Source organism: Gekko japonicus, unplaced genomic scaffold (assembly GCF_001447785.1).
Source record: "Gekko japonicus isolate JY-2015 unplaced genomic scaffold, Gekko_japonicus_V1.1 scaffold144, whole genome shotgun sequence".
In the NCBI taxonomy this organism is placed as follows: Eukaryota; Metazoa; Chordata; class Lepidosauria; order Squamata; family Gekkonidae; genus Gekko; species Gekko japonicus.
Window position 1 is genome coordinate 1,259,334 of NW_015162478.1, and position 6,456 is coordinate 1,265,789.

General features: G+C 46.4%; 1 protein-coding gene across 1 annotated transcript in view; it reads left to right on the top strand.

Moving 5' to 3' along the window:
- GCSH (glycine cleavage system protein H (aminomethyl carrier)) overlaps nt 1–6,456 on the top strand; it is a 13,651-nt gene that overhangs the window by 302 nt on the left and 6,893 nt on the right. The gene's annotated exons all lie outside the window — the stretch shown is intronic.

Consider the following 6,456-nt stretch of genomic DNA (forward strand, 5'->3'; position numbering starts at 1 on the left):
GGGCACGGGGGTGGGGGGCGAATAGAAACTCTCCTGCGCGAACTCTTGTTTCATCGCCTCGTTGAAATGATTGGCTGCTGACTGCTGTGCAAGACTGGGGGCTGCCGCGAACTCCCAACAATGCGTTTGCAGCACAATGCCGGGGGGTCGCCCGGTGGATCGTGGGACTGCTTACTCAGAAGTAAGCCCCACTGTTTCGGGGGGATGTGCATAGCGATGAAGGCATGCAGGTCACTTTTGTGTGTGTGTACTCAGAAGGAAAGATTGAAGGCCAAAGAAGATGGGGACGGCAAAGGAGGAGACGGTTAGACAGTGTCATAGATGCAACGAACATGAAATTGAGCAAACTTCAGAGGACGGCGGGAGACAGGAGGGCCTGGCGGGATCTGGTCCATGGGGTCGCGAAGAGTCGGACTCGACTCTGCGACTGAACAACAACAACTCAGGAAGCCCCGCGTGTACGCTTACTCGGGAGGAAGCCCCACTTGGAAAAACGTGCATCAGGAGGGAGCCGTGCAAAGGCAGTTTGGTCCATGCTTACTCAGGACTAGAGCCATTAAGGCATCAGCAGGCCATTGGGGTTTGGCGATTCATCGTCAATCTGATGGGATCTTTTACTCTTTGGACTCAACGTGATTCCTTTGGGTTTGCTACATAATAATCCATGGAAACGTTTAGCGTTTTCGCCAGGCTGATGTCCTTCGCACCCAGTCTCCTCTTCTTCACTCTCTATCCCTGAGATACCCAGCCGTTTCTTTATAGACTTCCTTTATGCTCTGCCTTTGTCCTGTGAGGTAGATTAGGTTGAGAGTGTGTGTGACAGGCCCGAGGTCACCTAGCAAGCTTCTTTGTCAGTGGAGATTTGAACCTGGGTCTCCCAGGTCCCAGTCTGAAACTAACTGCTACACCACACAGGTGAAAGTTTATCGCACAAGAAACTGATTTGTTTTTAGGGTGGCACAGGATTATTTATTTCAGTGGGGGGTTGCTGCGCTAGGTGGGTACTGACTAAGTTTTAGGGTGGGAGTTCCAGGGGGGATGGGGAGAGGATGGTTCATGCTGGTGTACAATTCAAAAGGGAGTTATATGAGTTTGCGGAAAGGTCACATGGCACGTTGAAGTAAGCTGCTAGGGCAGAGTGGTTGGATTTAAGCCCTTATGGTCTTCTCCCGCTTTCACTAAACTAAAGGCTTCTGGTGGGGGAACATATACTTGGTCAGGCACTGAGGTTATGAGGCTTTAGCATGGGATTTGTGGGGAACAGGCAAAGGCTGTACCTGCAGGGTTAAGAAGGAAGGGGGTCTGCACTCCTGTTTTTGCAACTGGGTGCCTCCTAATGCAGTTAAAGGGAGACTGCTGCTTACACAGATGCCCTTTGCTATAGGGACTACTTTGCCATTTTTGACTGTTGTAAAGTTTCTGGGATCCCTGTTTCACCTACTGGGTTTTATTAATGTGGGGCAACCGCAGTTGGACTTCTTGCTTCACCATATAGACCAGAGAAGTCCACCTTTCCTCCTGTATGTTCCTTCTGCACAACTCCTTAAAAAATGTTGACCTGGCAGGTTCAGATGTACAGAAATACTATTTGATTGTCTTTCTTTGATGATACCCATTCAGACTACAGATGGGAGGCATGCATATTTGAATGCTGCCCCTTGTAGAAACACCCTAAATGCTGTGCTTACATTTTCAACATTTAAAATCACACAATCAAGAAAGAGCCCCTTTTATTATGCATGTTGAAATCTGCATTGTGCATTTTTCTACACTCTGCAGGTGGACACACCCTCCCTCTTGTTGGACAGCGATAAGCTCCTTCTTCAAGGCTGTAGCTCACCTGTGCTGAGATAAGGCTTACCGATCCCCCTCCTCCATGGGGAATCCCCTGCTCCAAGCGGGCACGTCCCTGTTGCCACTTAGCGGGGGGGGGGTGAGGTGGGGTGGAATAGCAGCAAATAGTGGCAGAATGCCAGCAGAATCCCAACCTGATGACGTCACTCCACACGTGCCCAGAAGTGCCGTCAGCATGATTCTGGGGATGCTGTGGTATCAGGGCAAAACTCTATGGTTAAACCATAGAGCTTTACCCAAATGCTAAAGCATTCCAGTGATGCGCTGACATCACCTCCGAGTGTAGGGGGAGTGATATCAGTGTGGCACCGGTGACATTACATCACTGGTGAGGCCTGCCTGCCACTGGGAAGTTGCCCTGCCTGGCAACCCTAGCTGAGATGCTGTGGGCCACACAATGTTGGCAGGCCTGTCTTTAAATTTCAGCGCTCGACCCACTTTTAACTGAAAGTCCCAACAGTCTCTCTTGCCCTTTGTTTCTTGGACCTATTTGGGGCAGCAAAATTCCTTGAGACTGCCCTGCTTGTTGGGTAAGTTAGGCTGATAGAACATGACTGGCACAAGGTCACCCAGTGAACTGAGCGGGGATTTGAACCCAGTTCATCATAGTCCAGTACTCAAACTGCTGTGCAGTCCCTTCAGTTGCTATGATTTTGCTTTGCAGAAATTCTATAGAAACTGGAGAGGTGATGGATTAGGACTTTTCCAGAAATCTGTATCTTCATAAGCACTTCCATGAGCTCAGTATATTTGCTAGATGGGATGAAGAATTATCTCTGATATGCAAACAAGGGAACCTCCAGAGGAAATCATCTGACTCCATTCTGGGGAACTGCGCAACTTGCAGCCTTAAAATCTATATTAGTAGCATCGAGCATACTTAACAGGATTTATGGTCATGTCTAGCATGTACACATCTGGAAACGGTGAAGGCTTGGATGAGGGATAAATAGATTGAAGCTTAATCCAGAAAAGTCAGTATTGTAGGTGGGGAATAAGGCTGTTCCAAGAGTAGGGGTTCTCTCAGAGTTGGATAGGATCACACACACACACCCAATTGTGTGTACAGTTTGAAGGTCCTTCTATGCCTTGATAAAATCCAGACTTGACTACTGTATGATGATGCATGCCGAGCTCCACTTGGAGGAGGTTTGGAAACTTCAGTTGGTCCAAAATGCAGTGTCTGCAGTCCTTACAGCATTGTTGTATTAACCCCGTGTCACACACCACCTGCATGAGTTTGTAGTCAGTTTCTGGCCTCAGTACAGTGTAGGCCAGGGGTAGCCAAACTTGTTTAACGTTAAGAGCCACACAGAACAAACGTCAGATGCCTCAAGATATAAACAAATATCACACACACGTTTTTATTGGAAAATATGCACATTTGCTTTTTATTAACATTAAATGAGACTGTAAAAATAAAACAAAAGGGGTATTTATTTGTCCAATGATAATTATTTGTTTGCTAATGATATTTATTTGTCTGAGAGAGAGAGAGAGAACGAACACGGTGGAAAGAATGAAAGAGGTAGAGAGAAAGAGAGAGAGGGAGGAAGAGAGACAGAAAGAGAGAGAGCAAATAAATGGAGAGCCAGCCGGGAGCTGTACAATATGTGTGAAAGAGCTGCATGTGGCTCCCGAGCCACAGTTTGGCCACCCCTGGTGTAGGCCTACCAACCTCATGGTGGGGCCTGGAGTTCTCCTGGAATTACAACTGACCTCTAGACTACAGTTCCTTGGGAGGAAATAGCAGCTTTGGAGGGGGAACTCTAGGGCATCAGTTCCCAATGAACACTCCCCCCTTCCCAAACTCTGCCCTCCACAGGCACAGCCCCCCAATCTCCAGGAATTTCCCAAACTGGAGTTGGCAACCTGATACAAGGTGCTGATTTTTACTAAAGCACTAAATAGTTTAGGCCCAGATCATCTGAAGAACCCCCTCCATATTTATCAACCAACTGGAGACTGGCCTTGGGGAGCCTTGCTCCTGGAACTAGCCCTTAGCAGAGGTTTGGCTGGAGGGACCCCATGGGTGGTCTTTTTAGTTGCTGCCTTCCAGCTGTGGAACTCCCTCCATGAGGAGCTGAGGACAGCTGTTTCCCTAAAGGTCTTATGGGTGGGGCTGAAGACCTGCCAAAAGGCCTTGGAAGTAGATGTAATGAGTAATGGCACTGCAGTGGGGGAGTGGAAATCGACCCATTGGTACCACTGAAAAATGTTTTGATATCTGAAATTTTTGAAGGGGTTGCACTGAATTTGGCTCAGTGTGTTATAAACCATTAAGGGTTCTCTTTTAGTCAAAGGGCAGTCTATAAATATACCAAATAAATTAAATAAATATGTTCAGATGCTCAAACAAAGACTTCACATGAAACTTACCTTATCCTGAATCAGACCCTCAGTCTATCAAAGTCAGTATTGTCTACTCAGACTGGCAGCGACTCTCCAGGGTCTCAGGTAGAGGGTTTTTCCCTTCACATACTGCCAGATCTTTTAGCTGGAGATGCTGGGGATTGAACCTGGGACCTTCTGCATTCCAAGCAGATGCTCTTACAGTGAGCCAAATTAATAATATCTAGTGGCATCTGGGGTTCTCCTAAGTTGATTTCTCTAAATTTGAAATGACTAGCAATCAGCTACATGAACCAATTGTAATGGGAAGCATTGTGGACGAAGTACTGTGTGGTGAAATGAAACTTCTGTTTATAATGTCATTTCCCCCATTGATGGCCCATTTGCAAAGGTAGTCTATCAAGTGATGAACATGCATGTGCGAACTAGCTTTTGAACTTCCTTGTTGGAAGCCGCTAACAACAGCTAGCGGAATGAGCATAAATGGTGGCAGGCGCTCAGTTCATGGAAACATTTCTTCACTGCATTTTATCTCTACAGAGATAGTTAAACACACATTTTTAATGCTAAAGGTCAGCGTTTGGGGCTGATCCAGGTGGGGTTACTTATTTATGCTTTTGCTGAAACCTTGATGAGAGATTGATTCATAGAGTGTTTGCTGGCTTGCAGAGGATTGTTCTCTCTTTGAATTTAGTTTTTTTTCTCTGCTGAAAACTCCTTACCTGGAGTCTCTCTCTATAATGGGGCTGTTGTCCTGTTTTAGCTTCCACGTGTCTCAATCTTGACTCTGTTGGGGGGAATCAGGTGCCACTAAAGTAATCACACTTCCATCAGGTTCTACCTAAAACTTGTCAACTTCCTTCAGACTATAGTTTTATATACATATGTATATCTTACCCCTCCTTCATCAGCCAGCATCCTTAGCATCAATATACCTAATTCTCAACATAGTGAAATCTGTGGATACTTAAATCTGGAGACTGGAGCCATAAACAGACATGAGCCATAAACAGACAAGACAAATGTTTTTACAAACCTGTAAAATGCCCCAAGGTTGCAAAAACAACTGAAATCTTTAAAAAGTACATACATACAAGCAGCACCTGTAGCTTTAAGAAATGAATGCCCTCAGTGGCCATTGTTAGGCAACCACAACAGTATTGCCAGCCTTCAAGCCTTAATTTCTGTTGCTAAGGGGGAGGAGCCAGGGCCCTTTCCAGGGCTGTTTTCACCTTTGAGGGAAGATTATATGGGCCAGGCCTGACAGCAAGCACCAAGCAACTTGCTATCACCCAGTTTTGCATGACTCACCAAGGCCTAGCAGATTGCTGCTGTTCAGCAGCAGCTAACCCATGAAAGCCAGTATAGTGTAGTGGCTAAAGTTTCAGACTAGGACAGTGGTGGCGAACCTATGGCACGGGTGCCAGAGATGGCACTCAGAGCCCTCTCTGTGGGCACGCGTGCCATTGCCCCAGCCAGGCCCAGACCATCATTAAAGTGTCAAATTCTCTGCCAAATAATGTTAAGTAAATGAAAGCTCTGGAGACTGGAGCCATAAACAGACATGAGCCATAAACAGACAAGACAAATGTTTTTACAAACCTGTAAAATGCCCCAAGGTTGCAGAAACAACTGAAATCTTTAAAAAGTACATACATACAAGCAGCACCTGTAGCTTTAAGAAATGAATGCCCTCAGTGGCCATTGTTAGGCAACCACAACAGTATCGCCAGCCTTCAAGCCTTAATTTCTGTTGCTAAGGGGGAGGAGCCAGGGCCCTTTCCAGGGCTGTTTTCACCTTTGAGGGAAAGGTGAAAAGGCCAGGCCTGACGGCAAGCAACTTGCTATCACCCATTTTGCATGACTCACCAAGGCCTGGCAGATTGCTGCCGTTCAGCAGCAGCTACCCCATGAAAGCCAGTATAGTGTAGTGGCTAAAATTTCAGACTAGGATATGGGAGACCCAGGTTCAAGTCACTGCTCAGCCATGGAAGCTCACTGGGTAGCCTTGGGCCAGTTACAGATTCTCAGCTTAACTTACCTCACAGGGTTGTTGTGAGGATAAAATGGAGGCTAGGAGAATGATGTAAGTTGTTTGGGTCCCCATTTTGGAGAAACACAGGTATAAAATATATAAATAAATATAGTTGGAAGATGGGGTGCAAATAAAAATAGGTTGGTTGGTGAGTAGGAAGGAGAGAAGGAAGCATGAAAAGGTGAGGATAAGGTGGTTGCCAGGAGGAGGGAAAG